Genomic DNA, 24,201 nt, shown 5'->3' with positions numbered 1-24,201 from the left:
CACTGTATCGTATTCCACAATCCAAAGAAACAATACGTCACGGCCTCCGAAAGTTCCTTATAGCGTGATTTTATTAATTATAGCCAGTCACTCTACGCGTTTAAGAGCGTTCTGCTCCTTGTCAGAAGCGGTCTTAGGCATGTGCAAGCTGTGCCCCTGCACAAGGCCACCAAACCCCAGGGGCCACCACACCAATATATATCCTTAATATAATAATCCTCTGAGATTGGATACATATTTGCGTGGTGGCCCCTGGCAGGAATTTGGCGGCCTCCGGCTCTGTTCCTCTTCCAAACACCCTGACCCACCCCGCTTCACTGACCTCTGCGCTCTGCCCAGCCTGGACCGCCTCTTCCGGGGCCCCCTACCTAAGCTCCCTACCCAGGGCCGCCATGAGCCTAGAGCCGCCCCTGTCCTTGTTCGCGAGTAAAAGTGAAATACAAACCAAGTATTTTTATATATCATCATGTGACCACCTCAACATAAAAAGTGAAATCAGACTTCATGGTGTTACACAGTCAACATGGCTACATTGTAAGACAATGTCACCATTCTTAACAAAAGCAAACAATGCATTATTTGGCATCTAAACAATCTACAACAAAAATAGAGTCCGGCATTGTTAACAACCAAGGATTTTTCATTAATATAAAACCTTTCTTTGCCCATTCCCGTAGTTGGATTGTAAATAAAGCGACAGTACGCTCAAACTGCCATATCGAGCAGATACTCCATTCTACAAAGATCGACAGTGCGCTTGCGAGGCCGCTGGTACAGTTGTTGATCAATCATACCTTCTTTTTTTGCGTATTTAAACAAACTCACAATTTATAGTACAACCTTGCACTTTCGCTTGCCCCACTTTCGCTTGCCTCCTCACCGCCTCTGAAGAAGAAGTCTAAATACTTCGAAACGCGTCAGACCGGGAGACTGAAAGCGGGATGAGAAGCCGCATTGCATCTTAAATCAAGTAGAAATACTTACCGGCAGTGGAGTGCGGCTTCATCTCTGGGCAACCTGTAGTGAATATATATATATGGTCCGTGTCCCTATCTTGAGCACGATCACGGAGCAAGTTTTGGGAACTGTTGGTGTTATATATATATATATATATATATATATATATATATATATATATATATATATATATATATATATATCCACCACGAGTCCTCACCAAGGCACTCAGAGCCGCAGTAAGCCACGCTACCTTGAAGAAACCTTGAAGAAAAGACGGCAGGACCAGGAAATCCGTGAGTTGAAGTTTTTATTGTGCAACAAACGGCAGCATAACGTTTCGGCCTCTCGCAGGCCTTGATCAAACTTTTTTTATTTTTCTTTGCTACCACAAGATTTTGGGGTTTTAGGGTATAAGGGTGGGGAGGTTTTTAAAAACTGTTTATTTTTAAATAAAAAATAATGTTCATAACATAACATTCGTTTTTTGAATTTTTAATAATGTATAGAAAAATGTTATTTTCATTAAGAAATATGGTAATGCTACAAAAAAGTATTTACAGAATCATTAAAAAATATGAAAAAATGTTTCATAAAATAATATTTAGAATTGTTTTTACATTTCTTTTACAATTGTATAACTTATGTGAAAAAAATTCAACATTGTGGTAATATGTTAATATTTTTGTAATTGTAATTTTAAAAATATATATGAAATGAATAAAAAATATTAAAATATTGTAATTACCAATAGTAATAAAATGATTATTTTTCAATTTTCATATTTTAGTTTGTATTTATATAGGTTTGCAGTTTAGGTTAGTTTGTTTTTAGATTATATTACTTTTAATTTCATAGTAAAATAAATGTGTCTGAGTGTGGAGCATTAATTGTGTTTTGGAATTGTTTAATGTGTACTATTTTCTGTTACAGTTTTATATTGAAGTGGATATTGTAAATTTCACCTTTTTAGCATCCAACACCTTTTCAAATATCCTTAGATTGGAGTGGGATTATTAAATATTACCCTGTTAGTGTCCAGCACTGTCCCCAAATTGGTTTGGATTGGAGTGGGAATAGTAAAAGTCACCCCTTTAGTGTCCACTGCCTGCCCCAAATATATTTAGATTGGAGTGGAAATAGTAAATGTGATACAATTGCCTCATTGACCGACCTGCCACCAGCGGACGAAGGATTGTTGAACACCAGCGGGAGCCCTCAGAGCCAGCTGCTGCCGCCATACCTCGCCGGACCCGCTTCGCGGGTCCCGCTTCGCGGTCAGCAGCGGCCAGACCAGTACTGCAAGGGGTGTTTCTGTCCCAGGATTTGACCGGCAGGGCTGCGAGCTAGCAGCGTGGGGACTCCAAGGTCCAGGAGCCCACGCGCGCCCATCTCCATCTGGGCTGCTCTCCCTGCCGGCCCCACCCCCACCTGAACACTTTTTAAAGAACCTTTGTGCTTTTGCTCACCGGATTGCCTCATTGTCCGACCTGCCACCAGCGGACGAAGGATTGTTGAACACCAGCGGGAGCCCTCAGAGCCAGCTGCTGCCGCCACGCCTCGCCGGACCCGCTTCGCGGGTCCCGCTTCGCGGTCAGCAGCGGCCAGACCAGTACTGCAAGGGGTGTTTCTGTCCCAGGATTTGACCGGCAGGGCTGCGAGCTAGCAGCGTGGGGACTCCAAGGTCCAGGAGCCCACGCGCGCCCGTCTCCATCTGGGCTGCTCTCCCTGCCGGCCCCACCCCCACCTGAACACTTTTTAAAGAACCTTTGTGCTTTTGCTCACCGGATTGCCTCATTGACCGACCTGCCACCAGCGGACGAAGGATTGTTGAACACCAGCGGGAGCCCTCAGAGCCAGCTGCTGCCGCCACGCCTCGCCGGACCCGCTTCGCAGGTCCCGCTTCGCGGTCAGCAGCGACCAGACCAGTACTGCAAGGGGTGTTTCTGTCCCAGGATTTGACCGGCAGGGCTGCGAGCTAGCAGCGTGGGGACTCCAAGGTCCAGGAGCCCACGCGCGCCCGTCTCCATCTGGGCTGCTCTCCCTGCCAGCCCCACCCCCACCTGAACAATTTTTAAAGAACCGTTGTGCTTTTGCTCACCGGATTGCCTCATTGACCGACCTGCCACCAGCGGACGAAGGATTGTTGAACACCAGCGGGAGCCCTCAGAGCCAGCTGCTGCCGCCACGCCTCGCCGGACCCGCTTCGCGGGTCCCACTTCGCGGTCAGCAGCGGCCAGACCAGTACTGCAAGGGGTGTTTCTGTCCCAGGATTTGACCGGCAGGGCTGCGAGCTAGCAGCGTGGGGACTCCAAGGTCCAGGAGCCCACGCGCGCCCGTCTCCATCTGGGCTGCTCTCCCTGCCGGCCCCACCCCCTCGGCCTCCAATCCAATAGCTACAAAAGTCATACAGCCCCCCCGCTGCGCGGGAGCGCGCGGGAGGGCGCCGGGAGAAGCCCGGGACAAGGGCGGGACCGTTTGAGGCCGTTCGAGGCCTAAGAGGTCTGGCCTGGCCCTCTCTCTTTCGCCCTTCCTACTGCATCAAGTTCCCATTTAGGTCTGTGATTTATTACTACCTGCTTATTTTTAATCTCACTGTTGTCCTCCCTTTTGTCACGACATGTGTTCTAGGTTAACTAGGAGTAAAACCTCTAAAGGTGGTCATCCAATCAGTGGCCCCATGGATGATTTTATTACCCGCACCAACTTCGCCATAGATCAGGAAATATCGAAACTTCAAGCTTGTGTATCCTTAGAGCTGGTTGCCGCTAGAAGACTGTCGGAGGTTATTGCTACCTCTAAAAAATCCTCCTTAGGCCCCATAGCTGCCGCGGTCACTCCAGAGCGAACAACCATACCCCGTTGTGTAATTATTCAGGCCGAGGTCCATCCAACCCCGCTCCCGCACACCCTTACTCCGCAATCTACACTATTACCCAAACCAAGCGATATGAGCGTACCTGCCGTTGCCGGTTCCGAGAATCCTACTCCTAACCTTCCACCCCCAGTGATATTTAATGCCCCCAGTGTATCCCAACCCAAATCGAAACATCGTTCCCGTTCCGCTTACTCCCGGAAGAAGGCGAAGATCGTTGCTTCACATGATCTGGTATTGCCGGAAGCCCGGACCACTCTAATCCAAGGTGGTCAGGCTCCGGCGGTACAGCCTATAATGGTGGAAGGGGGGGTCGGGTCTACCGCTGTGTCGGCCAATATGACCGTAGAGGCTGAGGGCTTGCAGGCGGATGGGTTGGGTAAGAATGACAGAGAATTCATAGAGCTGGTGTGGGAAACCCTAAAAAATCTCCTCTCTCCCCTAGATCTCAGACTCTCGCGGATCGAAAATAATCTACTTGAGATGGAAAAGAGGATTATTGCTCTTGCCACTCTCGGTCTGAGAAGTCTTGAGAATAAGGGCGTCCCCGTCGCTGATCTAACACCCTCAGTTCCCACACCGCAAGCCCCCCAACCTCCTCCCACAATTCCATGTACTACACGCCCGGTCCCTAAACCAAGGACTGTGGCTGTGGATAAAATTCCAACCATCTCAAACTCTAAGGCCCCTAAATGTGCCCCTACACACCCTCCGGTCAACCCCAAACCTGGAGCCACCACCAAACCACATCTTAGTAAACCGGCCAGCCAGCCCATCCAGGACTTCCCAGCTAAGAACAACTTCAGAGGGGGCTACATTGACCTTCCACCGGAGGCCAATGACTTTGTGGTTGTCCTGACGGGTGTTCCCCAGATAGGTTTCGACCAACATGAGAACCACTGGTCCCTGAAAAATAAAATAATGCATTGGCTTAATGTCAATAGACCCATCCCTAATGGCCATAGAAGTAGAGTCCTGATGGTGCGCAGAACGTCATGGGTGGGCCCAACTAGGAAAACCATTCCTGGGGACTGTATAGTCGTAACATTCGATGACCCCCACACGGCGCAGCATATATGTTCATGGCCCTGTAGCGAAGGTTCCTCTGTTATCCCCAGGCCACTGTCCTTTTTTTATCCTCCACGCCCCACTTACACCCAAACTAATAATTGGTCACTTGTCCACCACCAACCAAGGAAAGGCCATTTTAAGAATGTGGATCCCTACTTACACTGGAACGGCTTCCCTACCTCTAATAGATTTGGAGGCCTAGAGGAAGTAGATTGACTCCTTAAGCACCCTGATCATCACATAGGGGGGAACGTAATATCATTACAAGCCAGAAGGCCCTGCGAATCCCCCTATGTCTTTAAGGAATCCTTAGCCATCGATCGCCCCCTTGTCTTGACAGGAACATCTAACATTCCACTGCTAGAGGGTGGGTTGACAGATATGAGCAAGGTTGCATTAGCTGATCTGATCGTCTTAGGTGAGCCTTGTCATTATGGTAGGGAGTCCCAGTTGGTTCCTTCCCATATTCCACTGTCTTCATTGCCCCGGCCTACCCCAGCACCGGCTTACCCACTGGAGGTTACTATGGCTCCTAACAACCTTAAAAACGAGCCCTTAGGAAGGCCACCGACATTGGCTGTGCCCCCTCCATTTGTACTTACCCATTCCATCAACCATTCCTCTTTAGAGGTACCATTGTTAAAGATTGTAAGCTGGAATGTGGCAGGGCTTGCTCGCAACCTCGATAACCCGGAATGGAATGCGTTCTTAGAGCCTTATAACATCTGCATCCTGCAAGAAACCTGGTCTCAGGAACCTAAACATAGGGTAGGGTTCACAACCTACTTTGTCCCAGCTCACCAGCAAAGCGGATCTAAGGGTCGCCCATCTGGCGGCCTCTTGATATGGCTCAGTATTGCTTTGGGCCTAAAAGTGAGTCATAGGCCCACCCAATCTCCTGACCTACAGAGGATTTCAATTCATTGTGATGGGGGAAGGATGTTAGAGGTTTTTAATCTGTACTTGAGAGGTGCTAGAAATGGGTCATCCAGTTTGCCATCGACAGGCCTAAGCAAAGATCTAGCTGCTTGCAATATCAATTCCTATGTCCTCCTTGCAGGCGATTTTAACTGTTGCGTTGAACCACTGGCAAGGGAGGACATTTTGGAGTCTTTCGATGAGGACACTAAAAGAGGAATCCCGATTTTGACTCTCGACCCAATTCCAAAATGGACGCAAAGTGCGATAGACATCACTGCACTTTGCATGGAACACAACCTGCGCTCAACGAATGGTCGATCCAAATCGGATCCTAGGGGTGCCCACACATATAACAGGACGGGCCACACCTCCAGAATAGATTTTATCATGTTGAACTATAATCTCTGGCCTCTTCACCATGACATGGAGGTCGTCATGTCTTCTGACAGCGACCACAACCCCCTCTCCCTAACCTTGTCTTCCCCGTGGCAGATGAAGAACCAGGGCAAGTCTTCTCACATCTGGAAAACATCCCATAACATTGTACCAACTAACTGTGGCAGACGTTTGAAGTGGGCCAAAGTTAAAGAAGACGAGGCTAGACTGATGCAAGCTGGGACCATCTTGTCTGTGGTGGCATCCCGGCTTGACACTTTATGCCCACCGAACACAAAAGTGCTACCATTATTCACATAGACCGTAGTATCCTTGAGTGATCTGTTTGTCATTCCTCAACCCAAGGCCAGGTCTGTAGCTAATGGTGCCAACAAAGCTAGAGCCAAATGGTATTCCGCCAAATGTAGAGCTGCTAGGGGGGATCTCATCAATGCAGTAAAGAATAGGGATCCAGTCACTATCAAATCCGCAAGGAAATTCTATAAAAAAAACGGTGACTAAGGCCAAGGGGAGTTATGAATATCATTTTTGGTGTGAGTTAACTGAGGCAAGTAAAAGGAAGGACTCGAAGGGGTTTTGGGATCTTTTAAGAGCAAGGGACAAGCCCATTGACCAGCAGATAACCTGCAACATTCCTGGTGACGTTTGGTTTTCTCACTTCTCCAAACTATACTCTGAGTCTCAGGGGATATCCCTTGCATGCCCGGGCCCGGGCCTCTTGATTAGCCCAACAGTTTTCCCCCCTGTCATCGTCGACCCCTTCACTAACCAGGAAGTTGAAAGGGCAATCGGTGGTATTGTTTCTAACAACGCTCCGGGCCCCGATGGAATCCCAGGCGACCTATTGAAGTCCCATCCAGCAGTATGGAGCAGATTAATTGCTTCACTGCTAAACGAGGTCTTGATGGGAGGTTCCTTTCCTGACTCTTGGAGGGGCGCTGAAGTTGTGCCAATATTTAAGAAAGGTAGCAGGGATGATCCAGCCAACTACCGTCCCATCAGTTTGCTGGATTCAACCCAAAAGGTGGCAGGCAAGGTGGTTCTGGGTAGGATTCTGCAGTGGGTTGACGAGGGAAAAATTCTGTCTGATTTTCAGGCAGGATTTAGATCAGGGACAGGCACCATCGAGCAAACATTCCGTCTCCTAATGTTATACTGGAAGGTGGTGGTACTGGGAGGGGGCAGTTTGTACCTAGTCTTTATAGACTTGCGTACTGCCTTCGACCTGGTCCCACGGGCACTACTTTGGAATGTCCTCGATGGACTAGGTCTACCACCCTACTTGCTGCTTTTGCTTAGAAAATTCCATGAAGACAATTTCGCCCAGATCAGATGGGGTGTCCAGGGAGAAAAAACATCTCGTATCCCAGTAAACAGGGGCGTCCGCCAGGGGTGTGTGCTTGCCCCCACTCTGTTTTCTCTTTTTGTCAACGGAGTGGTGGAGCATCTCTTGGAACATCCTGCAGATGCACCCACCCTGGCGGGCAGAAAAGTTCCGACTCTCCTGTTTGCGGACGACACCCTCCTGATATCTAAAACACCTGCGGGCATTCAGAAATTGCTCACAAGCTCTAAATCTTTTTGTGACTCCAGGGGATTGGCGATAAACATAGGCAAGACTAAATTCCTTGTCCTTAACCCTCCTAAGAAATGCGTTACCCCTCCTGCCTTAGACTCTATCCCCCTTGAAAGAGTCAAGGAATTTGATTACCTCGGAATACGGCTCTGTGATACCATGAGCTGGAAGGCACACCACCAAAAGGTATTCCTGACTCACAAAAGGGCCACAGGAGCCTTGCTTAAGGAACAGCGAGCCTCATCCTTAAAACCAATCGGGGCATTGATAGATATCTACAGAGCGAGGGTTGTGAGCGCCGCCCTGTATGGGGCTGAACTGTGGGGCTTACAGAAAGTTGATACCCTGGCCCACCTTGAAAATAATTTCCACAAGGATTTGATGAGGTTGCCCCATAGTACTCCTACAATCCCACTACTGTTAGATACAGGCACTCGCCCAATCTGTGAGCAAGCTAATTTACGACCTTTGATTCTCTGGTCCCGGATTTGGAACGTCCCCGAATTGTGCAGCTATGCTGACGCCTTAAAGGACCTTCTGTCGCTTCCAGGTTGTAGTAAGATACCCTGGTTTAGGGAAGTCAAACGCCTGCTTTATGAGCTGGATTTGGGTGACGCCTGGGTCAACAAAACCGCACCCCCTAAGCAGTTCCTGAAGAAGGTGTATTGGCTATGGGTAAACAATAAGAGAATGCACAATTCCAACCACTGCAAATCTGTCACCAAGTTCTTGTTATTCAAGGAGCTCCCCTATAGGGAACCCTATCTGGACCTGATTCATAATTCTGGAGACAGATCCCTGTATTTTAAATTTAGGCTGGGTGTGCTCCCCTTAGGCTCGTTTACCTCTACCTGGAAACCTCCACTTCAAACGCTTCCGCATTGCCCGTTCTGTGCTTCAAGGGTTGAGTCCATTGCCCACCTACTGTTTGAGTGTAAGGCCTATGCAGCACCTAGATCGAAATGGCTAAAACCATTGTGTAGGAGCCTAGGAACAAGATCACACTCAGAAGCCCTACGCATTCTATGCTCAGACGCCCGCCCATTTTTTGCATGTTGTATGGCAAAATTTTTAGGTTGGGCCTGGCGTATAAGAACCTCAAGGAAGCTGCTGCTCCAGTAAAGTGCCCCTTAATGAACTATATTCCGTATGGGTGTTTAAATGTTAATGATATCCTTATTTGCATATTTCGCTCTTTTTGCTTTTATTATCAGAACCTGAAGGTATTTTATACTATGTAATTTGCATTGTTTTACTTGATGCTTTGTATTGCTTTTATGATATGTACTGTATCGAAATAAAGCTTAAAAAAAAAAAGTAAATGTGACCCCTCTACTGTCCAAGCCTTCCTCCAATATGGTTGGATTGGAGAGGGAATAGTAAATGTCACCTCTTTAGTGTCCAACACCTTCTTCAAATTGACATAGAATGAAGTTGGAATTATAAATGTCACCCCTTTAGTGTCCAACACCTTCCCCAAACTGGTCTAGATTGGAGTGGGAATAGTAAATGTCACCCATTATTGTCCAATAACTTTCTCAAATTGGTATAGATTGCAGTGGGAATCATAAATGTCAACCCATTAGTGTCCATAACCTTCCCCCAATACGGTTGGATTGGAGTGGGAATAGTAAATGTCAGCCTTTTAATGTCCTTTGCCTTCCCCAAATTGGTCTAGATTGGAGTACGAACAGTAAATATCACCCCTTTAGTGTTTGCAATACCTTCCTCAAATTGGTATAGATTGGAGAAGTAATAGTAAATGCCACCACTTTAGTGTCCAACAGCATCCCCCAATATGGTTGGATTAGAGTGAGACTAGTAAATATCAGCCCTTTAGTGTCCAACGCCTTCCCCAAATTGGTTTAGGTTGGAGTGGGAATAGTAAATGTCACCCCTTTAGTGTCCAACACCTTCCTAAAATTAGTATAGATTGGAGTGGGACTACTAAATGTCACCCCTTTAGTGTCCAGCACATTCCCCTATTATGGTTGGATTAGAGTGGGAATAGTTAATGTCACCACTTTAGCTTCTAATGCCTTGGCCAAATTGGTTTAGGTTGAAGTGGCAATAGTAAATTTACCCCCTTTAGTGTCCAACACCTTTCTCAAGTTTGTATAGATTGGAGTGGGAAGAGAAAATGTCATCCCTTTAGTGTCCAACACCTTCCCCCAATATGGTTGGATTGGAGTTGGAATATAATTCGTCACCCCTTTATTGTCCAGCACCTTCCCCAAATTGTTTTAGATTGGAGTGGGAAGGGTAAATGTTACCCCTTCAGTGTTTCATGATTTATTTTGGAGTGTGATTATTCAATTTTATATTTTATTTAGAAGTTGTTTATTTTATTTGTATTTAATGGAATTATACTTTGTGTTTTTTATTAGTATTGTTGTTCATTAGCTTTATAATAAAAAATAGTTGGGCATTTGCAAACAATAATAATAGTTATTACATTATTTTGTAGAATAAAGGCAGGACACATTTCTCATTTTATTTCTGCTTTCAAAGTTTATTTATTGTGTATTTTGACATTTTTAATTTTATATATTTCATCTCAAAAACAATCATTTTTATAAAGGTATGTAAATAAAACAACAATTTTTTTTTTTACAAATAAAAACATATACATTATATTTACTAGGCCTGGGCAGTAAATTCCGTTACGCTCGTGGAATTTGCGGAATTTGCGGAATTTGGGTAATTTCACGTTCCGAGCAGAACACGAAATTGCCCAAAATGCTGCGTTCCGTGACTTTGCGAAATTTTTTGCTTGTTCGCGTTCTCAAAATGCATGTTTGCGAGATATTTCCTCCCAAGCATGCAAACAGCGATGGCGAACAGGAAAAAAGCATTGCGAAAAAGCAATTCTGCGTTCGTGGTGATTTTTTACTGTTCCGCGGAGATTTGCGTAATGCAATTACGCAAATTAAGCCCACCATACTATAGTGCGGTGTACATTTTCATCTTTTATTTTCCATTGTTTAACAATTTTTTAACTTTTTGTTTTGTTTTATATACATATTTTCGACATCATTTTAACAATTGTTTTTAGGTATAAATCAAATGATTTAAACTGTTTTATACTATTATTTAATTTATACATTTTTTACATGTTATCAGAACATTTTCTGACATGTTTCACTTGTTTGATATTTCTAAAAAGAAAATCCATACATTTATTCAACATTTCTATTAATATTAATTTAGCGCTCATGTGTTTCATGAAAGCATTCCTATATGCACCTAAAACACCTAAAATACCAAGCATTTCACTATAAGGGCTTGGCGGGTGATGGGGTAGCCCCATTCTCTCCTAGGTAGTTTGTGAAAGTGGTTTAGGCCACCAGGGGAATTGACTGTGAATTAGCTTGGAGAGTAGTTTTCTAGCCCCAGTGTGGAAGGGTAGGTAGCAGTGGGAGTAAAAGGGAGTGCGAAACTGATGGTCTGAAAAGTGCTTGCCCCCCCTCCCTTTAAGTGGGTTTGGGCAGATAGGTTTGGAGGAATCAGAGGGGAATGAAAATTGCCTTTTTGTATGATCCGTTATTTTTTTACAATACGTTTGGGCATACGATCACGTATTTGATTTTTAGCATACCAATTCTGGTTTGCAAGCCCTGACACGTATTAGGGAGTACTGCAGAGGGTGAAATCATGTAACATCGTCACATGATCACAGCTAGGAAGCAAAATACTGTTTACTGAAGTCTTTAGGTGTACCTGGGTGGAAATTGAGCATGTGTGCACCTGATATCCTTGCATTACCACAATCACTTGCTCACTCTTTTGATGCCCATAGGATGTGACCTTCTCTGACAGTGTTTCCACTTCTTAACACTCAAGGTTAGAAAACATCAAAAGTCAATCAAAATGTTTTAATATTATCCTTAATACCTGAAGGTCATTTCAACTTGTTCTCAAGATCTCAGAGAAGATTGCCTTTGACAAAATCTATTGCTATGGGCTGGAAATCATCTGTATTTATATAGCACTTATGACCCTTGATGAGGCATTGAAGTGCTTTATTAATGAGTAGCATGATACTCTAGAACCCAAGATAAGTAAGTAGTAGGTTTGTAAACTGTTTTTGTTTTTTGTTGTGCATCGGTTGTCCTAGGTTTTGCTCTTGATTTCATGCACATTTTGGGCCCAAATCCGATTTCTGCTGGAAAGCGTTTTTCCCGACACGGACCCGTCATATTTTCCGCCGAAACGTACACACGCCTTCCGAATGGCTGAGTACAATGCGATGCTTGAAATTTACAACCGACTTGGCCGGAATTTTTTTTTACATCCGGAAAGGAGCCAGGCGCAATAGACTCGTACGCAAATGACTCCATGTAGCCAAGCATTGACACAACACGACAGACTCGGACTGCGAACGATGCCACATAGTCCAGCATTAACACAGCCCAATAAACACGTGCGCAAATGATTCTACACAGTCAAGCACATACACGGTGCGAATTGGAGCTTAAACACGCCTCATCTGAATGCTGTGAGGTGCTAGAAGCGGCGCCCTATACGACGCGTAGAAAAAACACATCGTAATTGCGTGTCCGGAAACTGCTTGTGAAAAGCCTCCATAAGACTTGATTTCCGTGTTTCCTGAGTCTGTTCGGTCGTGAAATGGAGCACAAATCGGAGCGGACGATTCAGTCGGAAATTTGCCTGTATTACGCATCATACTTGCTCGTTTGTAGAAAAAATCTCCGGATACGATTCGGACATAAGGTAAGCCTACGAATAGCATTGGCAAGGCATTTTTAGCCACATCGGAATCGACCCCTTAGTAGAGATTGGAGTAGGGATGTATTGATAGGAATGGGTTTGAAAAGGGAGAGTTTGGAGTAGGGCTAGAATGATAGAAATGGCTGTGTAAATGTAAAGGGGAAGAAGTACGTTTTTTTTTTTTAAAGTAGTGGTCATGTGTGCTTGTTAGTTGTGTGGGGTGGCTAAAAGAGGGGTGAAAGTTTGACTAGGAAGTTTGGAAGTTCATAGTAGTGAGAAAGGTTTGGAATTAGACAGAGGAGGAGAGAGGGATAGGAAGTAAGGACGATTTGTTTTATACCAAAATGTAAACAATTTACACATACTTTCTAATTTACACATATGCTGCTTGGTAATCTTAACCTTGAATAAACCCCTCTATTTAAATACCCATATTGAAGGCAGCAATATTTACAGGGTCTGTTGTCCACATTTATCTTGTGTTACATTTTTATTAACAAATATACACATGCCACTTATTGTAGTTATTAGTAGCAAGCATAACCTTCTATATATGCACCTATTAAATAGACAGAAGCAGTCATTTTGACAGGGTGTGATATACACGTATCTAGGGCTTCAATAAATTGCTTTCCCCTTATATAAACATATCTCCTTAATAGGAGGAATAGTTCAATGCACAATAATGTGTACTTGTACCACGAAAGCTCTTTTCCTTTACTATGAGAAGTCTAGTTTATTGTGCCTGTATATACTGTTCTGGTATAATTTTGTATTATCAGTATAATCATAAAGACAACTTTCAAACTAAGACTCTAAAGTGAAACTCAGTAAATTGCAAGGTTGAGACCTATCTGCCGTCAAGTAATATATCACTGTCGTGTCAAGCCAATGTATTACTCATACAAAGATTCCAGTCAAAGATATAACCTGGAATCAGGAATCTAATATCAGTTCAGATACTCTCCGCTGCCAAAGTGTCAGACCAGAGTGGATGGCAGAGGACTGTGGGGCATATTTACAGGGGCAGGGCATTGTGCCACAGGAACATCACTTTTAATGGCGTTTCTGTGGCACAGTGCCCTGCTCCATATTTACAAAGTGGCATTAAGCCACTTTTGTGGCTTAATTCTGCTTTGTAAATATGGTACCCTTTAACACAAGTATCTGCATGAAGGGGGGAGTGCAATGGGTGTTGCTGTAGGCGCTCCACCGCAACACCCATTGCTCTTTGACACGTCCCCTTGAATTACAAGGATCTGTAAATCTGAGGCAGCGCCAAAACTAACGCCATGCAAGAGCAGGCGTTAGAATGGCAAAACGAGAAATACATTTAAGTCTCCTCGTTTTTGCTTTTTCTATGTATGTATGTATGTATGTATGTGTACTTATATAGCGCTCGACTTACCCTTGGGCATCTCAGCGCTTGCTTTGGGAACCCGTCCTGGCTTTTCCCTGTGAGATAACCCGTACTGGGCATCCCCAAGGTGAAATGTGAGCTGCATTCTGCAGCACACATAGAAAGAACAAAAAGCCATGAATGACTTTATGTGCTGGAAGGTGTCATTTGCTGCACATAAACAATCATTAAATAATGACGATGCACTACTTCTAAGTGTGCTGAATTCTGCAGCAGACATAGAAGTAACAAATCACCTTTATTGATTGTTTATGCACAGTAAGAGACACCTTCCTGCACATAAACACTCATTCCCTACGGTGCAAGGGTGCCTGCGTTGGCTCTAGGCAGCTCGTTTTAGCACCAACGCTAGGCAAAACACAGGGGTTCACTGTATTGTTGCAAATATCCTGCATCTGTGCATTTTGGAAATGCAAGAGCAGAGTGTTGCCAGGTTTGGTGCAGCTCTGCGCTCTGACATTTCACTGCGTATATGCCCCTTTGTTTCATAATTGATGGATGTTACTTTTGTTGATGGCATTTCTGGCCTTAATTGATATTGTGTAAACCGATACTCTGGCTTGGGGACACAGTTCTGGGTGTTCTTACCCTCACCAAAAACCTTTCGGATGAAGGGCAACTGATTCCAGATTATATCTTTGACTTGGAACTTTGTACGAGTAATTGATAGATTTGATGGGAAATTGATGCACGATTGGGTGGCAGAAAGGTCACAACCGTACAATTAAACTAGTTTCATTTTAAAATCCTAGTTTGAAAGTTGTCTTGATAGCCCTGAAAAAGTCTTCCAGAAAAACAAATTTTGGCTGTATCAATACTGCACACTCAGAACTCTATCCTCCTATGCTGTAAAATCTCAAGATGTATCATCATTTGTTTATTTTACTTTTTTTGTGAATGACTGCACTAGATATTCGTCACAGTTATTATCAAATGTTTTTACCTGGCTTCATTCTATGTATGTGTTTAATGTGATGTCATACATCTGTGAAGGGACACTAAAAGTACTCTTTTGAATTGTACGTAAATTATTCTTCATTTGTAGATGTTGTGTGCAACAGACATTTTGTAGTTTATGCCAGCAATAAAACCAGAAATAAAACCATCAATAAAATTGGGCAAAACAATTGCCTAAAATTCAGGATAAACTTCAAAATTCAAAACTGAATTACAAACTGTATTTAAATGATATAACCTTAATTGGCTGATGTACATCAACTGTTACAAGTAATTATATCAGGGTAGGTGAAAGAGAAGCTGCTGGTCAAATCTAATTGGCCATGGCCAGTATCTATAGATGATGCCACTCTTACTATTATTATTATTATTTCTGAGTTTGTATAGCGCCTGGTTACACTGTCAGTGTGTCCCCGCGCTGTCAGAAGAACTAGTTGCTCAGTCAGTAAGACAAAGGCGGGGCTATTCTATTGCTGGTAGAAATGCTCTGGGATAACATTGTTGAAGACAGTATGTCCTATTAAAAATGATTGTGCCAATATTTATAATTGCAAGCAAAAGTAAGGGTAACCCTTGCCGATTATCTTGATCATTTGACAGATGTATATGATTTTTAATTTGGTATTGTTTAAGTAAGAACATTATTGGGGTGGTGTGTATTTGAATGTTTTGATTGAAGACGAAAATTCAGTTTTAGCATCTTGTGTGAATTAACATAATATTGTGAACCTGAAAATCCTGAGTAGACTACACCCCTATCAATATCTGATGCTCTAGATCAAGTTGCCACTACTTTGTGGTCTGAACATGCAAATGATGTGGGTTTTGTCCCAATTGCAGACCTAGTTGCATTCAGATTAATTCCAACTACTACCACTTACTATATTTTCACAGGCACTCAAGGACGATCTGTACACCAACAACTTTCCATGATTCTATAGGCTGGTTCCAAATGTTTGTGATTTGATATTCCTTCTGACTTGCTAGAACAACACAAGGTTGGTTCTCTGTATATGCTAACTGCATTAAAAGGGACACAAGCCTCTAAAGAGAAATCACATTTCTTTGTACCCCAGGTTCGATATTTAGATCACAACATGTCAGCTGGTTTGACACATCTATCTGCCAATAGCATCTAAGCTAGCTGTAAACCCCAGGCCTGCCACGGTCTTGCCACTCTTTTTTTGGGACTGTGGGACTACTGTAGGCAATGATTTTGGGTTTTTACCAGGATTGTTAAACCTTTACAAGATTTCATTAAGAAAGACACCCTTGAACCATTGAATTGATCCAAGGAGGCAGAACATGCCCTTGTATCCTTGAAACAACCATTGCCCTTTGCGCCTGCTTTGGGCTTACCTGATTACACTGCACCTTTCACATTGCATCACCATAAGAAAGCAGACTTTGTTTTGGGAGGGTTGGTCATAGGGACAAAAAGTGGCCTGCAAATTAAGTGGAAGAGACACCTTTTAGGAAACAGTTGGACTCGTGTTAACTGGTGGGCAAAAGGGTATATGCAACAGGGTCAACTACTTCCACCATGTATGGACTTATAGAAGAGAAAGGGCTGCCTACATTTGCTGGGTTTATGTTTGAAAGAGAACGGTCTGGTTCAGCTGGTGAGTACAGCATAGTAAACAATGAGGGCTCTGTGGGAAATAAAGGCATGCTGGTGAGGTATGTGCTTTTTGCAAATTGTAGAGGTTCCTAGATGGATATGAGGGGGATTTAAAACCACCAGCTATTGATACATTAAGAAGGAAGTTGGATGTTATGAAAGAGGGTAGAACCACTGTTACAGAAAAGGTGGGGTGTTTTTAGCGATTTGGTAGAATACCTAATATGTTGAAAAAGATTAGGGGTGCCACAAGAAAATTTGTGTTGAGGTTTTTCGTGGGTGTACAGGGACTTAAGGGCAGTTTGAGCACTGACTGAAAGGTTGGTAAGATCCTATTTATAGATGACCCAGCTCTGAGAGTGATGTGGGGGCATATGGTGGAAATGATGTAGGTGTCTCTGAAGGTATAAGAAATAGAGCATTTTGGAAGGTAGGAAACTAGGACGTGACAGAGTCTTAGGGAACATGTATGACTTTCAGTTGTTTAGATGCACCTTGAGTAAGAGGGGAGGTTAAGTATGGAGGATTTAGCTAAATGTGTTGTATTAGTGTGGTCTGGTAACCTATAAGGCTTCATGCCAAGATATATTTGTGCAGCGGCACCAAGTGATGGACGGAATGCTGAATAAATCAAACATTGAAATCACAGAAAGGTGTCAAGGAAGGTTTATTTTAAATATTCGCGATTAACCTGAGACCACTAATTCTGAGGTTTCTGAGCATTTATTCTGCTTAGTTTTGATAATTCAAAAAGACATTAAAAAATCAATTGGACATGCCTTTTAAAAGGAAACACCACATTAGTAAATCACACAGTTGCAACACATTTGTATGCGTGATTTAGAACCATTTCTTTTGTGAGACAATATATACAACACATACATAATACCAAACATTATTTGTGACAAAAATATGTACAGCAAACCAATGATCACAAGACAAACATCGATAAATTATGCGTGCCAGCCTGAAATTAAACCAGTTCTGCATTTGCACTGAAAACACAAGGCGGTCAATTGCTCATTCAAAGACACATGTATACTGTCATGCCTGTGGGAGGGTGAGGATGCATTTCCTACTTAAGAGTGTTGAAAACCTAGAAAAAGGGAGAAATAATTTTTATTCAGTCCCCTCATGGCACACCCTGTTCTGCCTTCCCCCACACTCAACAGCCAATGTGTTTCGAATCCCCAACAATTCCGGGATTCTCTTCAGGACTCGGACTTGGTTTTGTTTGGGCTCTCAATTGTGCTGCAGACAGATGTCCATTATCGGTTCTTCAATTCATAGTATTAATTGAGGCTTAAATTTTATGGGTGTGTAGAATCTCTTTATAATGATTTTAAAGCGGTCCAGGATCTTGAGACTCGTGAAATGTAGTTAGAGCTCGCGGGTGTGTCGCTGTGAATTTCTTCTGCAATAATCCTGACTGTTTCCTTTCATTTCAGCCATACGAAAGGAGTTAGAAAATCATTTTGCTCCTCTCATTCAAACTGGCAGCCAAATCAAACATTTACCCCCAGTCAAAAGATCTGGGTAAAATCCAAAGTTCCTTTTCTCACTACACCACCCCAGTTTGGACCCAGACATATGCAAATCAGTCTTGACCCTGCTCATCATGGGAACAGACCAGCCCGAACTGCCAAGTCGGGTCCTCCCTGTACTGGAAACAAGCATCCTGGTACTGGTTTTGGGGTATCACCTCTCATCAACCAGGCTAACTTGAATCCAGTGGCACAGTGAGCAAGGGACCCACCTCTGGGCATACGCATACCTCTTAAGGAGAAAAGTACTGCCGCAACAAATGATGGACGGAATGCTGAATAAATCAAACATTCACCCCCAGTCAAGAGACCTGTGTTAAAGCCAGTGTTATTTTGCTCACTACGCCACCCCGTTTGGACCCAGTCATATGCAATTCAGTCTTGACCCTGCTCCTCATGGAAACAGACAAGTTCGAACTGCCAAACAGGTATATATTATTTTTGAACTGACATATTTCATTAAAGCACTCCTATCTGCACCTAAAACACCTAAAATACCATAAATACCATGTGTTCTTAGTGAGGGCTTGGTGGGTGATGGGCAGCCCCATTCTCCCCTAGGAAGTTTGTGAAAGTGGTGTAGGCCGCCAGAGGACTTGAATGTGAATTAGACTGGGGAGTAGTGGGGAAGGGTGGATAGGAGTGGGAGTAAAGGGAATGCGAACATGATTGTCTGAAAAGTGGTAGGGGCACTAGGTGGCGCACAATAACAAAGGCAGCTCACCTGTGAGGCTCTTGCCACTTGGCGGCATGATCCTGCAGTAATCCTGCTTACAGTGGAATTTTCTCCTCTGATAACGCGTGCCGCCTGCTCCTAACTGTCTTCCCCAGCTCCGTGCTGAGTTTCATTGGACTCGGATACTCCTGGACTGCTGGGCGCCCGCCTGTGTCCCTGGGGGGAGTGCCGTTACGAACTCTACTGGAAGGGCAGCCAGCTAGGAGTCTAAAGCGAAGCTCGTGGACTCCGCGTGGTGCGCAGGCCGATGTCGTTAAACCCGGATCGCACCTGTAGTCTACCAGCTATCTTTGCTAGGAGATGGGCGGAGAATAGAGTCTTCTCCTCTTACTCTACATACTCTAGAGGTACAACGATTCTTGTTAGAAAAAATTTCCCTTTCATACTCGGTGGGGTAAACCATGACTGCCAGGGTAGGAGCTGTATGGTTTGGGCCAAGCTAGGATCGCAGTCCATCACACTCGTCTGTTGTTATGGTCCTAATACAGATGACGCTGACTTCTTCACCACACTCTGGGGGCGAATCTTGAATGTTGGCTCCACACACATTATTTGGGGAGGAGATTTTAACACGGCACTACACCCCTCTTGAGATAGGTCCAACCCCCTTCCTCATCACTACACAAAACACAGGGCTTATTGACAGATATATTCGCTGACCACGGCCTCATTAATGCATGGAGACATATACACCCGGATGTTCTGGAAGGAACGCACCACACAACAATGCATGCAACTTGGGCACGCTTGCACTACTGGGTGGACTACAGTGGGGTAGGCCCGTGGATAGCCAAAGTCGAACACCTGGCCTAAACGTATTCTGATTGTGCACCGTGCAATTAACATTGGCTCACCCGGACCCACTCTCTTCTCCTAGAAGCTGGAGACTTATGCCAGATGTGCTATTAGATTCCGCTTTTAGGGCAGAACTAGGTACGGAAATTGTTGAATTTTTTCAGGGAAATGTTGGCTCGGTCACACAAGTAGGGGTGGTCTAGGAGGCCTTTAAAGTTACGATGCAGGGTTTCTGCATTGCTAAGAATTTTGTGTTCTGCTTGACATACAACGCTACCTATGGAAACTTGAGGGTGAGTTGAAGCAATTAGAGGGAGGCATGGGTCAGGATTCAACCGGGACACTATATGTTTCGTTCAGGGACAAGCTGGTTGACTACAAGGATACAGCTGAGAGAGAATTGCTTTTCAGGGGGAAATACTGTACAACCTGAAAGTATGGGGAGGGAGGAAGGCCCGGTAAGGCTTTAGTGACAGAGATTCATACTCCTCGCTTCTCCGACCACATATTGGAAGTCCAAGATAGCAACGGCATGCGTCATAGGGATAGCCAAGATATTCTAGGTGTATTTGCATGGTTCTATTCTGACCTATACAGCACTCACATGATACAATCCCCTGATTTCTCTGCCTTCCTGAAAGACATGACTCTTGGCTGGCTGGGGAACGATCAGGAAGGGCTTCTGGCGGCACCCCTTGAAGTCGATGAGATACGGACAGCAATCATGCAGATGAAGTCGGGGAAGGCCCCGGGGTCTGATAGCCTTCCTATTGATTTCTACAAAACATATGTTGAACAGTTGATCCCCATATTAAAGGAGGTCTATGAAATGTGACAGGAGCGCGATATCCTCCCAGACTCTCCTAGAGAGGCCCTTATCACATTGCTTCTGAAACCTGGCAAGCCAGAAGATTTGTGTGATTCTTATTGTCCTCTTTCATTGATTAATAATGACGCGAAAATCCTTGCCATAGTGCTGGCAAACAGACTTAGCCTACTAATGGAGAAGTTGGTTTTACCAGAAAAGTCGGGCATCATTCCTGGGAGAGCGACATCGCAGAATCTTCGCACTCTCTTCTCGTCTGCGAAATGTTGACCCGCAGCTGGCACTAGTGGCTGTCTTTCTGGATGCCACGAATGCCTTTGATTCTGTCGAGTGGGACTACCTCTTCACCATACTACAAAATATGGGATTGCCCAAGGGCTTTCTGTCTTGGGTACGACTTCTATGTACTTCCCCAGTAGCCAAAGTTCTGATTAACGGGTATACCTCCTCTCCCTTTTCGATCACGCAAGGCACCCGTCAAGGCTGCCCCTTTACCCTCTCCTTTTTGCGCTCGCGATCGAACCTCTCGCTGCTAGAATTAGACAGCACCTTCAAGATAAGGCACTGAGATGTCAACTGCGTCCTACACTAATCTCCCTATATGCAGATGATGTCACCTTATATGTTAGGGATCCTCAACAAAATCTCAACCCACTCTCGCCCTTGGTGACAGAATTTGCATCGGACTTCCCAATTGCATGGTGTGCAGCAAAGGTTAAATACTTAGGGGTATATGTCACTGCTGATCATGAGGAGCTGATGCGTCTGAATTATGGCAGGGTGCTGGAAAGCATAACTAGTAGCGTCACAAGATGGATAGCGCTCCCACTTTCCATGGCAGGGTGCATATTGTTCATTAAAATGATCACTCTCCCGATACTCCTTTATCTTTTTTTAAATATCCTGTATGACCCACATAGGCATTTCTACCCAGCGCTGCGCCCAGAACTGATACAACCAAGATGGAGAGGCAAGCAGCCTAGTCTACAATAGGATACACTTGTCAGGCCTTATTCCCAGGGTGGGTTTGATATCCCTGATCTGGAACTCTACTACCTTTGCATGCAGGCACATTACTCTCATTATTGGTTTCACCCGACCAAGTATATGCCACAAGTGGTTACGGAACATTGGTTAGCAAATCCTATCCCTCTGGAAGTGGCTTTATTGAGCGCTGTCATGCCTCGAGACTCCACCCCTACGCCAGTCACATGTACGGTGCGAGCATGGCACACATTGCCAAACGCACGCATATAACCATGGTGTATTCCCCTCTCCTTCCTCTGGTCTACCACCCTAGGATGCAGCTATTACAGGAAGGAGTGTTTAACAAAACTAAAGCAAAGTTCCACATTATCTGCTGGGGTGATCTCTATCTAAATGGCGAATTTCGCACCTTACAGCAGATGTTGGCTGGTGCGTCCCCCGCCCCCATGGACATCTTTCAATATGCCAGACTCCGCCAAGGCATAAAAGAGTACACTCCCCTATATCCACAAGACCCGCAAGACCTCCCCCGTTACATTCAATGCTGCGCAGTGATGATGTATCGGATCTGGTAGAGACGTTATACCATAGCCTGTATACCATCCTGACCCCAACCCATTGCTCAACTAGGGACAAGTGGACTGCTGACATAGCTCAAGACGTTAAACAAATGATGGAGTAACTACTGAGGGTACTGAATACCTGTATAGTTAGTACGGTATTGAGGTGCAAGCCCTGCAACCCAATCTGGGACAATCCTTTGTCCTTAGAAGACCCCTCGCTCACCAACCTAGTTGGTGACATGCTTCATCATCGGGGTCCCACCCGGATAGCCGAATGCCATCCAGGTGTGCTGCGACACCTGATTACAGTGGAGCTGGTTATTTTTGTTTACATGTGATATTAGTAGGAAAGTGTGGTTAAAAGTTGTCTCAACACTACCCACTCAAAGACTTCATTCTGGAGTGGTTGGACAACCAGTAAAAATATATATACAACTATATTTACATGTGGCACCTTTGCCTGGTTAAGTAGGCTGTGGTGTCAAAAAAAGACGTGAAGAGAGTTAAAAAAGATAGGTCTACATGTTTCAACCTTTATGTGATTGTAGAGGCTTTCTTCAGAACCAGTGTGATCTAGGCTGGGTGTCTACACACGCTAAGGTGTATCCTGCCCTAGCCTACTAGTGAGAGTGAAATCACAAACCGGTGATTTCTTAAAAGTGTTCTTCTCCGTGTAATTTCGGATAAAAAACCTGTGGAAAAAACGGAGAGAAAGGGTGCGGTGAGGGCGGAGTAATCCAGTGCAAACATACAAAGAAAAGTGCTTTGTGCACTGTGTGAGGATGTGCCCGTTTTCGGACTGGAGCAATCGTAACTGGAGCAGGCTTACGTGCTGTTTGTGAGAGAAACACACGTTTACTGCCATCAAGTTGTTATGGCACATTCGGACCTCTGTTGTATCGTGACTTGCCGATATACGATTGCCGCTGTACCCGTGAGTGCCAGGAACATGAGTGGGTACGGCTCATGAGTAATAAACATTATCTGTGTCTAAGCCCCAGTATCGGAGCGTGCCGTGAACGAGCAATAAATAAAATAAAGCGGCGCAAAACAGATCTTAAGTGCAGACTCTTTAAGATCTAGTTAAAAACACTCACAACACTAGCATACAGGCAGCACACACAGTCATACACATGCGAATGGATAGACAAAACAATCTTACTCGAAGCACGCTGATTCAGGGCTTCATGAGCTCCCCCGACCCTGCTTTACCGTGCAACCACCATCTAGAAATGGAAAGTGGTAGGGAAGTGAGAGAGTCTACATGGTTCCGTCGAACCTTGACTAATCTGGTCGGGAGATTGTTGGACTTACTTGTGGCATCAGGAAGTCAGGCAGATTCGCCTAGCAGCGATTCGGTCGGGAGCTCCGTGGGAGTGAGGAAAGGGCTCTGACACAAAGCTAAAGTATACTTCTGTGTTTGCCGGTGGTGGGCAGGGCTTGGTCATGTGGGGCCCAGTTGCTGGGTTACCAGCGCTCAGTGGTTACTCCTTCATTTGTTTAATTATTGAATCCAAGGGGACCAGGAGTTCCTACTAGACCCCTAAGGTCAAACCACCCTTTCTCTCCTAATTGTTTACAAGATAGCTCAAGACATAACTGATAAACAGTGGGGGTATTGTTGTACACAAACTGAGTGCATTTCGTCCAGCAGCCGCCTGCGCATTATACATTACAGGTTCCTGCACCGCACTTACTATACTCCTGCCAAACTGTACAGATTCAAACTGCACAATAACGATAAATGTGGATAGGTGCGGCGCAGAAGAGGTGGCCTTACTGCATCTCGCGTGGGATTGCGGCACGATACGGACATATTGGCAAGAGGTCTTTCACACTTTGGAACAGATGACATCACTACAGTTACAAGCTTCTTCACTACTGGTGCTGTTAGGTTACACGAAGATATTAGCGTTGCATACCGCCGATTTGTTTCAATTGCTCTTTTACTAGCTAAGAGGAGGATGTCATGTCGATGGGGACGGGGCAGAGCACGCAAATTTAAGGGATGGATTAATGACATGATGTTTTGGCAGGAACAGACACTCACATACACTGAACTCCTCCCTCTCACTTCCCGTCCTAAGGATATCTGGGACCCTCTCAAGGCATATCTACTTGCAGTGGTGGTGCGTCCATTGAGGCACTGGAGCATTGCCCCACTAATGCCACAGCCCCATTCATCGTTTAAGTAAATTACTAATAACAAATTCTGTGGTCTTAAG

Source organism: Lissotriton vulgaris, chromosome 5 (assembly GCF_964263255.1).
Source record: "Lissotriton vulgaris chromosome 5, aLisVul1.2, whole genome shotgun sequence".
NCBI classification, from domain to species: domain Eukaryota; kingdom Metazoa; phylum Chordata; class Amphibia; order Caudata; family Salamandridae; genus Lissotriton; species Lissotriton vulgaris.
This window is presented reverse-complemented; position numbering follows the sequence as displayed.